This window comes from Lepidochelys kempii, chromosome 2 (genome assembly GCF_965140265.1).
Source record: "Lepidochelys kempii isolate rLepKem1 chromosome 2, rLepKem1.hap2, whole genome shotgun sequence".
Taxonomy (NCBI): Eukaryota; Metazoa; Chordata; order Testudines; family Cheloniidae; genus Lepidochelys; species Lepidochelys kempii.
Genome location: NC_133257.1, coordinates 268,836,844 through 268,851,048, shown reverse-complemented (window position 1 = coordinate 268,851,048; position 14,205 = coordinate 268,836,844).

Below are 14,205 nucleotides of genomic sequence, written 5' to 3'. Positions count from 1 at the left end.
GACTCATAGTTCTGGGCACCCTGAGAAAGCATCACAGTGCCGTAGTGATGGCAGAATTTACACACAGTTGGTGAGCGTCACCCTCCAAGCACTGGTCAATTAGGTTCTACAAGATTCACAGATGAGAAAGTTGGAAAGAGACGAAAAAGATTCCAGTTCTGACATTTTCTGTTTGTTTATCTTGAGTGATAGAAACGGAAGAAAAGAAAGTACAAAAATGATCAAGGCTGAGGCAGGCAACCATGAAACCTCCATGAAGTTAGAGTTGGCCAGACTAGAATTAGAGAAAGCCGACAAGGAGTGTGAGCACCAGAAATGGGAAGCTGAACAGAGAGCCAAAGAGGGGGAGGCAGAAAAGTAATAGCAAATGGAAGCACACCAGAAAGCTCTGGAACTGGAAGACAGGAAGCGTAGGGAGAGGGAAGACCAACACAAAAAGCTGTTGACACACACGCAAAACCCTCAACCTGTAATCAGTCCTTTCCAGAAGTCACCCCGGTAGGACAAAGGGTGCTCTAGTGTAACCCCCACTTGCCTCCCTGGGTTACTCGGGAGCAGGCAACACTCCCCTGTGTCACTGGGCGCCTGATGTTGCTGACAGCAAAGTAGATGCTGGGTATCCTAGTGGTGACGTTGGGTAGGTGGGAATCCTCTATCCACCCCTCTGCTGCAGTCCTTTTACTCCTAAAGGAATTTAAAATTGGCAATGCCTCCATCTAGCTGGTTCCTATACACACTCAATGGTGTGCCTTGGGAACCTCTAGGAATAAACCCATTCTAATAATAATAATTATAATTAATAATAATCTGTGGCATGAGTGTAACTCAGAAATACCAATTATCAGTATACAGCCCATCCACTTAAATTAGAGTTAACACACCTTTACTTCCTTTACTTAACAACTTATGTAAAGAAACAGGGTATAACCGACTAAGATTAAATGTCACTATTAATTTAAATCCACAGGGGACAGTTAAATACAATAAATTAACAAATACAGCATACAGTGGGGTGGATAAAAATCAATGATTTTTAAAAAATCAGATTTTTTGTTATTTAAATCAGATTTCTTGATAAAATGCTGTTTGAGGAAAAGACCTATCTAAAGATAGTTTTAATTAAGATACATTATAGCTCAAAGATCTCTCATCCTGGAATAAGGATTATAAATTCTAATTCTATAGTATGAGACAATATCTTCATGTAATGTTTAAGAAAAGTTTTGTAAATGAGTTCCAATAGTTCATGGATGAGGGACCCAATCTTATGGGGCTCCAGGGGCTTCTGTAGAGATTATTTAGGTTAATCTTTCTATCTACCCAATGGGACTCAGTGCTCAGTCTAGAAGATACCATCAGCGATGCTTAGTTTTGCCATTCTCAAACTGTGGATTTGTGTCTCCAGAGGAAACATGCTTGTTAACAGCAAAAATAAATAAATATTTTTTAAAAAATAAATAAATACTATATGGAGGTGAGAAATAACAGACCTCAACTCTATTGTCCCTCTGCAAATTTGTGTGCACAGAGTCAATCCCTTACCTCTCTCGAAAAGTGCAAAGTTTCAAAAAGTTCAATGAATAGAAAATTGTTGGGGGCAGAATAGATCTGGAGAAGAAGAAGTCTGTAAATAATGGCGTCAAAATCTGGGCAAGGGTCTTTTCATGGCCCAAGTGCCTGGCGGCAGGGATGTCGTGGGCAAGCTTTGTTACAGCTTGTTGGTGGCACTGAGGCACCAGCAGCTGCGTCCGAGGTTCTTTCGTGCGGGGGTCCTGTTCAACCCAGTAAAGGTGGTCACGGCATAGCTTGAAATGGGCCACTGGTTTGTGTGCTGTGGGTCAATTACGGCCCCATCAACCGCAGCTAGCTGTTCATAGGCCCGGCTAATGGTGGGGTCAGCTTTTTGATCACGGCAAAAATCAGTATCGAGTTGAGGTTCAACAGTCAGCCCCAGCAGGGGTCGTCTGCTTCCTCGGTCTCTCCCTCAGGGTCCTGGTCTCCTCTTCCTCCTCCAGTTGGGCCTCAGGGCACTCTCCTTGCAGAGCTGGGGTCGAGCAGAGGATTTCCTCATATGCTGGCCAGTCGCACCCCAGAATCACCGGGTATGCTAGTCGAGGAGCCAGGCCAACAACAATTCGTCGGGTGACCCCGGCCACCGTTAGTGAGACCCAGGCACTGGGGTAGGGCCGCACATCGCTCTGGATGCATTGCAGCCAAATCGTTCCCAAGTGTGGGTTGGTCCGGGGTCCCAAAGTCTGACGGATCAGTGTCTGGCCACAGCAGAGTCTATCAGGGCTAGAGTTGGGTGGTCCCTGACAACTACCGGAACTGTGATCTTGGGGGCCTGTGGTAGCCGGGCCCGAGTCTCTCCCGCACAGACATGGCCGAAGATGCAGTCCATTTCCATGCAGTCGCGCTGCAAATGTCCATATTTCCCGCATAGAAAGCAGGGCCCTAGTTCTGGGCACCTACCCTTGTAGGGGCCCCCAGTGGGCTCCTGGGTGCACTCCGATTGGTCCCCGGGTCACTCGTCAGGGGAGGCGCAGATCCTTGAGGTGGGAATTCAGGGCGTCTGGCCCAAAGCCCCGAGCAAGCCTCTTGCCTATGGGGGAGAGTCCTCAGTTTGGTCTGTGTGCCCCCTTTCTTTTCGGCATTAGGGTGTTCTGGCACCATGGGGGGGGACTCTGGTAGCAGGCCCTACCAGCGCTTCGGCCGCGAGGAGGTCTTCCATCAATGCAACGGCAGCACCTAGCATCGCTGCCCGATGGCGGAGCACCCAGGCCCTTCCTCCCGCCAGGAGGATGTGCACGAATTGTTCTAAAATGATTTGTTCTGTGACCTCCTCCCAGTCCTCGTCTTTGGCTGTAACCACCACTTGCACGCTTCCTTCAGGGCTTGGGCCACCAGTCGGGGTCTGGTGGCTGCGGAGTAGGTCTGGCTCTGGAACCGCTGCCAAAAGGTTTCCGGGCTAACATCCAAGGTGTCTAGGATCACTGCCTTTACCTGGCTATAATCCCTTGCAGCCTCTGTAGACAGCCCCCTGTATGCCATTTGGGCTGTCCCAGTCAAGTATAGGGCCAAGAGAGTGGCCCATTGGTCAGGGCCCCACACTGCAATGAAAGCCCTTTCAAAAGTTACCAAAAAGGCCTCGGGATCATAATCAGGTCCCATCTTGGTTAGCCGGACTGGTGCGGTGGGGCGCGGTGACGCGGCCATGTCTCCCAGCTGGGGCTCCATGGGGCGGGGCAGTTCTGTCACCAGCTGCTGCAGCTGGGCTCCCAGCTGCTGAATGAGCTGCTGCTGCTGGAGCTGGGTGGCTGCCTGCTTCAGCTTCAGGAGTCTTCCCTGGCAGCCCTTGTGGAAGCAAAAATAAGGACGGTGTGCCAGGGCCGTAGGTCAGGGTGGGGCAAAAATGAGTCAGGAGCTCAGGCCCCCAGAAAGGGCTGAGTAACAACCGTAGGTCCAAGCCTCCAAAAGGCCTGGGAGAGGGGGAAACGGCCACCCGCGAGGTGCTGCCCCCGGCTACTTCCGGACTCCCCTTCTTGAGGTACCTGGGTCGGGGTGGTGTCCTCTGGGGAGTCCAGCACCGTGGGCTCCTCAGAGTAGCTGGCGAGAGGTAGGCCCAGCAACTCCTCCAGGTAGTGGGCACAGGGCAGGTTGGGCCAGTCCTTGCGTGTACCGCGGGCCACTGGTGCTTCTCAGTTGCAGCCTAGGCCAGAGGCATCTGGCCTCTCCAGCAGCTGTTTCCCCAATGAGCTCTTTGGTCGAGCCTTTATACTTCTGGGGCACCACCTGACCCTCTGGGGGGTGGGCTCAGTGCTCACTAGCTCCGCCCACTCTGGTGTCTGGAGGGGTTCGTCTCTCTCCGGGGTGGCGGGGAACCCCACTGCCTCACTACAAGAGCAAAAAAGAATTAGAAGAGCAACTAGCAAAAGACACAAAAACTAACAGGAAAACATTTTTAATATATCAGAAGCAGGAACCCTGACAAACAATCTATGGGGCCACTGGGTGACTGAGGTGCACTCGAGGAAGACAAGGCCATTGTGGAGAAACTAAATGAATTCTTTGCATCAGTCTTCACTGCAGAAGATGTGAAGGAGATTCCTACACCTGAGCCATTCTTTGCAGGTGACAAATCCGAGGAACTGTGTCAGATTGAGGTGTCAATTGAGGAGGTTTTGGAACAAATTGATAAATTAAACAATAATAAGTCAACCAGGACCAGAGGGTGTTCACCCAAGAGTTCTGAATGAACTCAGATATGAAATTGCAAAATTACTAACTGTAATATGTGACCTGTGGCTTAAATCAGACTCTGTACCAGATGACTGCAAGATAACTAATGTAACACCATTAAAAAAAAAACGGCTCTAGAGGTGATCCTCATAACTACAGGCTAGGAAGTCCAGTTTCAGTACCAGGCAATGGCTGAAACTATAATAAAGCAGGGAATTATAAGAACATCAGAATGGCCCTACTGGGTCAGACCAAGGGTCCATCTAGCCCAGTATCCTGTCTTCCAACAGTGGCCAGTGCCATGTGTCCCAGAGGGAAGGAACAGAACAGGTCATCATCAAGTGATTCCTCCACAGTTGCTCATTCCCAGCTTCTGGCAAACAGGGGCTAGGGACACCATCCCTGCCCAGCCTGGCTAATAGCCATTGAGACACATAGACAAACGGAACTTGGTGGAAGAGTCAACATAGGTTTTTAAAGGGGAAATCATGCTTCTCCAATCTATTAGAATTCTTTGAGGGAGTCAACAAGCATGTGGACAAGGGTGATCCAGCGAATATAGTGTAGTTGGACTTTCAGAAGGGCTTTGACAAGGTGCCACCACAAAGGCTCTTAAGCAAAGTAAATGGTCATGGGATAAGGAGGAAAGTCCTCTCATGGATCAGTAACTGGTTAAAAGTCAGGAAATAAAGGGTAGGAATAAACGGTCAGTTTTCATAAAAGAGAGAGTTGAATAGAGGGTCCTCCAGGGATCTGTACTGGGACGAGTCCTGTTCAATATATTCATAAATGATCTGGAAAAAGGGGTGAACAGTGAGGTGGCAAAGTTTGCTGATGGTACAAAATTACTCAAGAGAGTTTAGTCCAAAGCAGAATGCAAAGAAGAGATCTCATAAAACTGGGTGACTGGGCAACAAAATGGCAGATGAAATTCACTATAAATGCAAAGTAATGCACGTTGGAAAACATAATAATCCCAACTAGATACAAAATGGTGGGATCTAAATTGGCTGTTACCACTTAAGAAAGAGATCTTGGAGTCATCATGGATAGTTCTCTCAAAAAATCTGCTCAATGTGAAGCAGCAGTCAAAAAAGCGAACAGAATGTTAGCAACAATTAGGAAAGGGATAGATAATAAGATAGTAAATAGCCTAATGCCATTATGTAAATCCATGGTATGCTCACACCTTGAATACTATGTGCAGTTCTGGTTGCCTCATCTAAAAAAAAATAGAATTGGAAAAGGTTCAGAAAAGGTCAACAAAACTGATTAGGGGAATGGAACAGCTTCCATATGAGGAGAGATTGAAAAGATTGGGTCTCTTCAGCTTAGAAAAGAGATGACTAAGGGGGGATATGCTGGAGATCTATAATATCATGACTGGTGTGGAGAAAGTAAATAAGGAAGTGTTATTTACTCCCGCACATAATACAAGAACAAAGTGTCACACAATGAAATTACAGGTTTCAGAGTAACAGCCGTGTTAGTCTGTATTCGCAAAAAGAAAAGGAGTACTTGTGGCACCTTAGAGACTAACCAATTTATTTGAGCATAAGCTTTCGTGAGCTCACTTCATCGGATGCATACTGTGGAAAATACAGAAGATGTTTGTTTTTATATACACAAATCATGAAAAAATGGGTGTTTATCACTACAAAAGGTTTTCTCTCCCCCCACCCCACTCTCCTGCTGGTGATCACTCTCCTTACAATGTGTATGATAATCAAGGTGGGCCATTTCCAGCACAAATCCAGGTTTTCTCCCCCCCCCCCCAGCCCTCCAAAACAAACCCACTCTCCTGTTGGTAATAGCTTATCTAAAGTGATCACTCTCTTTACAATATGTATGATAATCATGGTGGGCCCTTTCTCCCCCCCCCCACAAACCCACTCTCCTGTTGGTTTGGGGGGGGGGAGAAAACCTGGATTTGTGCTGGAAATGGCCCGCCTTGATTATCATACATATTGTAAGGAGAGTGATCACTTTACATAAGCTATTACCAGCAGGAGAGTGGAGTGGGGGGAGAGAAAACCTTTTGTAGTGATAAACACGCATTTTTTCATGATTTGTGTGTATAAAAACAAACATCTTCTGTATTTTCCACAGTATGCATCCGATGAAGTGAGCTGTAGCTCACGAAAGCTTATGCTCAAATAAATTGGTTAGTCTCTAAGGTGCCACAAGTCCTCCTTTTCTTCTTACAATGAAATTAATAGTGGGTTTGAAACAGACAAAAGGAAGTCTTTCTTCATGAAACATACTCAACCTTTGGAACTCATTGCCAGGGGATATAGTGAAGGCCAAAATTATAACAAGCTTCCAAAAAGAATTAGATAAGTTCATGGCAGATAGGTCCTACAATCTCCTGGCTGTGCCTGATGGACTCAGTTGGTCACTGGTTCACACTGTCTCTTCCTCTTTATGAGGCAGCTGCTGACTGCACTTATAAACAAATGGAGACCCTGCTGGAAGACCATGTGTGACGGTGCCCTCCATAAGGCTTTATGGAAATATATTTATGAATGTATATATCACATAATTGGAATATGTTTTATGCTACGTATGCCATGTAACATATCTCTGTAAAGGTTATGATCTACTGGATATATTCCTCCTATTTGTATGCATATGTCTTTGTTGTATTCAAAGTTATGAATATTGGCTTGTAGCGAGGCGGTGTGGCTCCCTGCCGCCCCAGAGAGGGTCGAGCCCCTCCAGACACCAGAGTGGTCGGAGCCAGGAAGCTCTGAGCCTGCCCCTCAGAGGGACAGGCGGTGATGAGGAAGTAGAAAGGCTGGCCCTCAGAGCTCACTAGAGGACCAGCCGCCGGGGAGGCCAGATGCAGCCAGCCTAGCCCGCAACTGGGAAACCCCACTGCCTCAGGTCCATGCCAGGACTGGCCTGACCTGCCTCGCGCCCACTCTCCAGGGGAGTTACCGGACCTGCCCTGTGCCCGCTACATAGAGGAGTTACCAGACCTGCCCTGCACCCTCTCTCCAGGGGAATTACCAGACCTGCTGCTTGCCCACTACCCCGTGGAACCCATGGTGCTGGACCCCCAAGGAGAACACTGCCAGGACCCAGGTACCAGAAGGAGGGGAGTAAGGAAGTAGCCCAGGGACAGCTGACCTTAGTCTGGCTGTAACTCTGCCAGAACCCATGCCAGTGTGTTGTGGCCAGGATCCCCCCTGACTCAGCAGCGGGTCTTCTGCCGCTGCTAGGGCCCCGGGCTGGGATGCAGTGGTGTGGGAGGGCCTGCGTCCCCCCTGCCACCCAACTCATGGGTGACCGTCTCCCCCTCTTCCAGGTCCTTGGAGGACTGGGCTAATTCACACATGCTGTGTTGCTCATCCCCTGCCTGAGGGCCTGAGCTACTGACTGTTGGTGGCTCTGCCCTGACCCATGGCCTGGCCTGCTAACACTGGACCATTTGCTCAGACCCTGCCTGAGGGTCTGACTATTTGGTGCCCCTCCCTGACTCAGGGCCCGGGCCTACGGTGCTCGTTCCAGTTACCGCAAGGGCTGCCGAGGGAGACTCTGGTGGCCAGACAAATTCCCCAAAGTCAACTGTGTGTAGCAAGCCGGTGTAGCTCCCCACCGCCCCGGAGAGGGTGGAGCCCTGGCTAGCCCCTTTACATGGCTGTATACTTATTTGATTTCTAAGTAGCCTCAGTAAGGGCATTTGGTCAGCTTCTGGGGAAAGGAAAGTGCAAGTTAAGTGCCCAATCAAGAAGCACGTAATGGACAATGGATCTTGGAAGTCTCCAATCCACATAAGAAGTCTACATGAGGACATTCAAGGTAGCATGTGAACCATGGCTGCTACCTGTAAATTCTGAGTCATGCATGGACATGTGACTTGCCCCTGTGACTCCAAAACTCCATCTTGTAGCTGGGATTCTACACAGGGGGAGGGAGGAGTGTACACCCACAAGAGAAAGTCTATTTAAATCCCTGGGAGACCCCTCCATTTTGTCTTCAGCTGGCTCAAGAAATAGCCTCTCCACCTCCAAGGATACCTGAAAGAAACTGGACCAAAGGACAGTAACCACAGGGGATGTGAGTGATTGCTGGACCCAGACTAGCAGGAGACTAATCTGTAAAAGGAAGCTTACTGAAACTCCTCTGGATTGAGGTTTTACTGGTATTCATTTTTCTTACTGTATTAGACATAGACCTGCGTATTCTATTTTATTTTGCTTGGTGATTCACTTTGTTCTGTCTGCTATTACTTGGAACCACTTCAATCTTACTTTCTGTATTTAATACAATCACTTTTTACTTATTAATTAATCTAAAGTATGTATTCATACCTGGCGGGACAAACAGCTCTGTATATCTCTCTATCAGTGTTATAGAGGCTGAACAATTGATGAGTTTACCCTGTATAAGCTTTATACAGAGTAAAACAGATTTATTTGGTTTGGACCCCACTGGGAGTTGGGCATCTGTGTTTTAAAGACAGGAACACTTCTTAAGCTGCTTTCAATTAAGCTTATGGCTGATAGGGGACATGGTTCACACCTGGGTCTGGATTTGCACCAGGCTAGCAGGTCTGGCTCAAACTGGGAAGGGCGCTGAAGTCCCAAGCTGCCAGGGCAGGAAAGCAGGGGCAGAAGTAGTCTTGCACATCAGTTGGCAGCCCCAAGGGGGTTTCTGTGATCCAACCATCACACCATGGCACAGATCCTGAAGCTAAAAATTAAACCAAAAAAACAAATCTTGTGTTTGATATGATTGAATTTCTTTGTGAGGAAAGTTTTACATTCAAAATGAATTTTTGCATGGGAAAGTGCCAATTCCAATGAAAAGTTGTGATTTACCAGCAAGAAGTGTCAAACTCAAAAGTTTTCTTTGAAACAGACATAGTGCAACAACACTGAAAACATTTTGTATCTGTGTTGGTCCCAGAATATTAGCAAGACAAGGTGGTGAGGTAATATCTTTTACTGGACCATTTCTGTTGTTGAAAGAGATCATCTTTTGAGCTACCCAGACCTCTTGTTCAGGTCTGGGAAAGGTATTCATTGATATGAAATGTCAATTTTCATTTCATTTTGACTTAAAATGTCACTTCATTTATATTTATTGGTTTAAAAATACCAAAATGTAACTGCACCTGGCTGTAACATGTAGCACTCAGCGTGTTCCTAGGGCTTCTTTTCTGCAACCAACTTCCCTGCAGCTCCTCAGTAGCCATGCAGCTGCCACTTCCAGAGCTCGGCCACCTCCTGGTTCAGGAGGATCTTTCCACTGGCCGGGCCAGGGGAACTGATGTGCAGTGGGGAGGGGGCTGAAGGGAATTGTGGTCCTCTGCTCAGCAGATCCATTCCATAACCTTTGGCTGTAATGAGGCTGCTGTGCACTGAGGGTGAGAAGGTTTCAGCAGCTGTCATAAATATAAAGGGAAGAGTAAACACCTTTAAGATCCCTCCTGGCCAGAGGAAAAACGCTTTCACCTGTAAAGGGTTAAGAAGCTAGGATAACCTCGCTGGCACCTGACCAAAATGACCAATAAGGAGACAAGATACTTTCAAAGCTGGAGGGGGGGAGAAACAAAGCCTCTCTCTCAGTCTGTGTGATGCTTTTGCCGGGGACAGAACAGGAATGGAGTCTTAGAACTTAGTAAGTAATCTAGATAGAGATGCGTTAGATTCTGATTTCTTTTAATGGCTGAGAAAATAAGCTGTGCTGAATGGAATGGATATTCCTGTCTTTGTGTCTTTTTGTAACTTAAGGTTTTGCCTAGAGGGATTCTCTGTATTTTGAATCTAATTACCCTGAAAGGTATTTACCATTCTGATTTTACAGAGGTGATTCTTTTTGCTTTTTCTTCTATTAAAATTCTTCTTTTAAGAAACTGAATGCGTTTTCATTGTTCTTAAGATCCAAGGATTTGGGTCTGTGGTCACCTATGCAAACTGGTGAGGATTTTTATCAAACCTTCCCCAGGAAGGGTGGTGCAAGGTTTTGGTGAGGATTTTGTGGGAAAGACATTTTTGCTGCACCCTCCTTCAGAGATTCATATCCCATGCATACCCCCATCTTTCTAAATGTAAGCATGGTCTAAATAAGGGTCTAAATAAGCTTTCCCCTGACATCTATGATGAAGTGGGTGAAAAGACATCAGGAGCGTGCCGTGTTTGTACAGACACAGCTACTCTGCCTAGGTGTTCAGCAGACAGAGCTGCTTTGCAAAAGTGAACAATTCTGGCTGATGTGGGGTTACAAATTACTTTAGGACTCTGGTCTTCTGCAATGCCCGAGCTTGAAAGGTGGAGAAATATGTTCCCCTGGCTGATGCCTTGAGAGTTATGAGGAGTTCCGAGGTTCAAACACATGCACTGAGCATATGGGATCCCAATAACAGCGAGTGTTACAGGAATGTGGAATCAGTCAGTGCTATGCCCAGCTGATGTTGGACACCATCCGGTGGTCAAGGGACATTTATTTAACATAGCACTGGATATCAGCAATACCAGGAGAAATGAACTACAGTGACAATGGAAGCAAAGACAGGAAAGTATCTAAAATATTTCTTTAATAGACCACATTTGTTCATGGGAAGCCTACCCTAAATTGAAGGACAATTTAAGCTCATTACTATATTTATTTTCCACTAGCCACTCCTCGTATAACTTTTCATGAGTGATGTATCTGAGTATTTGGATATAAATTGTGCAGTTAAATGTATTAACCCTAACCTCAGATATTGCAGATTATGTACTAGATGTATTTTATGACTTTTTAAACCAAACTTGCCACTTTGGGATAATTTAACCATTATACCCAGACAAATAGAAACTTTTTCATAAATCTGTGGTTTAGATATTTTAAATATTATATATATATATATATATATATATATATATATATATATATATATATATATATATATATATATATATATATATATATAATTTAATAAAGCATTTAAATTTGAATGGAGGGGTAATGACATGTTGCTATCCTTACTGTATGAGAAAAGGGCAGCAGAACCATGCTTCGCATGTGCTGATGAGGGGATCACCCTGCACAGAACTTCTTTTGCAAAGCAGCGGGTTGGGATGCCAATTCTGAGTGAAAGTCAGGAAGGGTGGGGGCTCCTCTTCTCTCTAGAGTTTAAAGACAGAACTGATTGGACTCTATTGAGTGTCTTTGTGGCTGCCCAGTGATTACTAGAGCTGCAGTCACTGAGGAGCATGGCTAGGGCTACGAGTTAGACCTGGAGTGGCCTGCACTGAAAGACCACACACAGAGACTGTACTAGCAGCGAGGTTCCCTGCTCCCCAGTGAAATCATTCAGCGCTGGGCTAAGAGGTGAACACTCAGAATGTGGCAGTGAGCAGCAGCAGTGACAACCATGGCACAGGTGGCTGTGAGTGGCAGGTGGCAGCAGAGACAACAGTGGCAACAGCAGCCAGGGGTGGCAGAGAAAACAGTGAGCCAGTTGCAGAGGTAGCAGCAGCAGCAGCGGCAGCATTGCTTGAAGCATGCCTCCGCCGTTTCAGGGGTGGGAGGTGACTGCACCCCTGAACTCTGGGTCTTCCCTGACCAAGGGTCGCCAACTATGAGTGGAGCTCAATGGAGAGAAAGGGGAGTGGCATGCTAAAGGAGCATTCTTTTGTCAGACTGTCACACACCAAAGAGGGAAACTGAGGCAAAGGGAAATTGCCCTGTGGGGTGGGTGTTTGCTCAGGGTTACCTGCATTTGAATCATGGTTGTGGTGTTTTCCCAAATTAATGCTGAGGTCCCTTTTAGTAAAAGTTTTGTTACACACAGACTCAGTGCTTACAAGTGGGAAGTATTGCTTCTCACAAGTTCCCAGGGGTGGTGTTCAGTTTTCCCAGATTACTGGGTGAGGTCTTAAGCCAGTTCTGTATCATCTGGTTAAGAAGGGTTAAGAGGAACCTCTAGATATTGAACCGGGTCCTTGTTGCTGCCGACGCCACCTGGCAGAAGGGTTACATAAGAAATGGTATTTCCATGGGTGCCTGGAACCCATCCCAGCCGGAGAAACTTACTGCTCCTCAGCCCACAACCATCCTCTGGGACACACTCCAGACAAGTGGTCCCAGCGGAGACAGATAGCCAGACTGCATCCCTCTCCTGGTGCTCCAGCCTATGGGACCCTGCAGAATTACTCAAAGGCCACAGCAATTCTGGCCCTGATGTAATCCCCAGCACACATGCACAAGAGCCCAAGGGCTCACTCTCCTCACCCCTAGGACAGGGGAACTTCCAGCCATTCCCTAGTACTGTCTTGACCCAGCAGAAACACGTCTCTGTCTCCTACTGCTCTGGGGCTTCTCTATGTGGGATCGCACAGCACCACTTCCCTACTGCCCCCTCCCCTGCTGCCTGGGGTCTTCTCCTCTTCCCAGGTCCAAGCAGCACAACTTTGCCTATTCCCCCTTTTCCTGCCTCCCGCTGCCCACGGTCCTCATCTTTGCTCTAGGGCCATGCAGGCAGGTAGGACTCAGTGGCTCGGCAGGGCCGTGTCCTCAGCCCTGAGTCTCTTAGACGCAGCTTTGCCCACACGCCTGTCCTGAAAACCATAGAATCATAGAATATCAGGGTTGGAAGGGACCTCAGGAGGTCATCTAGTCCAACCCCCTGCTCAAAGCAAGACCAATCCCCAACTAAATCATCCCAGCCAGGGCTTTGTCAAGCCTGACCTTTAAAACTTCTAAGGAAGGAGATTCCACCACCTACCTAGGTAACGCATTCCAGTGCTTCACCACCCTCCTAGTGAAAAAGTTTTTCCTAATATCCAAGCTAAACCTCCCCCACTGCAACCTGAGACCATTACTCCTTGTTCTGTCATCTGCTACCACTGAGCCCTGGTCTACACTAGGACGTTAGGTCGAATTTAGCAGCGTTAAATCGATGTAAACCTGCACCCGTCCACACAATGAAGCCATTTATTTCGACTTAAAGGGCTCTTAAAATCGATTTCCTTACTCCACCCCTGACAAGTGGATTAGCGCTTAAATCGACGTTGCCGGCTCGAATTTGGGGTACTGTGGACACAATTCGATGGTATTGGCCTCCGGGAGCTATCCCAGAGTGCTCCATTATGACCGCTCTGGACAGCACTCTCAACTCAGATGCACTGGCCAGGTAGACAGGAAAAGAATCGCGAACTTTTGAATCTCATTTCCTGTTTGGCCAGCGTGGCAAGCTGCAGGTGACCATGCAGAGCTCATCAGCACAGGTGACCATGATGGAGTCCCAGAATCGCAAAAGAGCTCCAGCATGGACCGAACGGGAGGTACGGGATCTGATCGCTGTTTGGGGAGAGGAATCCGTGCTATCAGAACTCCGTTCCAGTTTTCGAAATGCCAAAACCTTTGTCAAAATCTCCCAGGGCATGAAGGACAGAGGCCATAACAGGGACCCGAAGCAGTGCCGCTTGAAACTGAAGGAGCTGAGGCAAGCCTACCAGAAAACCAGAGAGGCGAACAGCCGCTCTGAGTCAGAGCCCCAAACATACCGCTTCTATGATGAGCTGCATGCCATTTTAGGGGGTTCAGCCACCACTACCCCAGCCATGTTGTTTGACTCCTTCAATGGAGATGGAGGCAATACGGAAGCAGGTTTTGGGGACGAAGAAGATGATGATGAGGAGGAGGTTGTAGATAGCTCACAGCAAGCAAGCGGAGAAACCGGTTTTCCCGAGAGCCAGGAACTGTTTCTCACCCTAGACCTGGAGCCAGTACCCCCCGAACCCACCCAAGGCTGCCTCCTGGACCCAGCAGGCGGAGAAGGGACCTCTGGTGAGTGTACCTTTTAAAATACTATACATGGTTTAAAAGCAAGCATGTGAAAGGATTACTTTGCCCTGGCATTTGCGGTTCTCCTAGATGTAGTCCTAAAGCCTTTGCAAAAGGTTTCTGGGGAGGGCAGCCTTATTGCGTCCTTCATGGTAGGACACTTTACCACTCCAGGCCAGTAACACG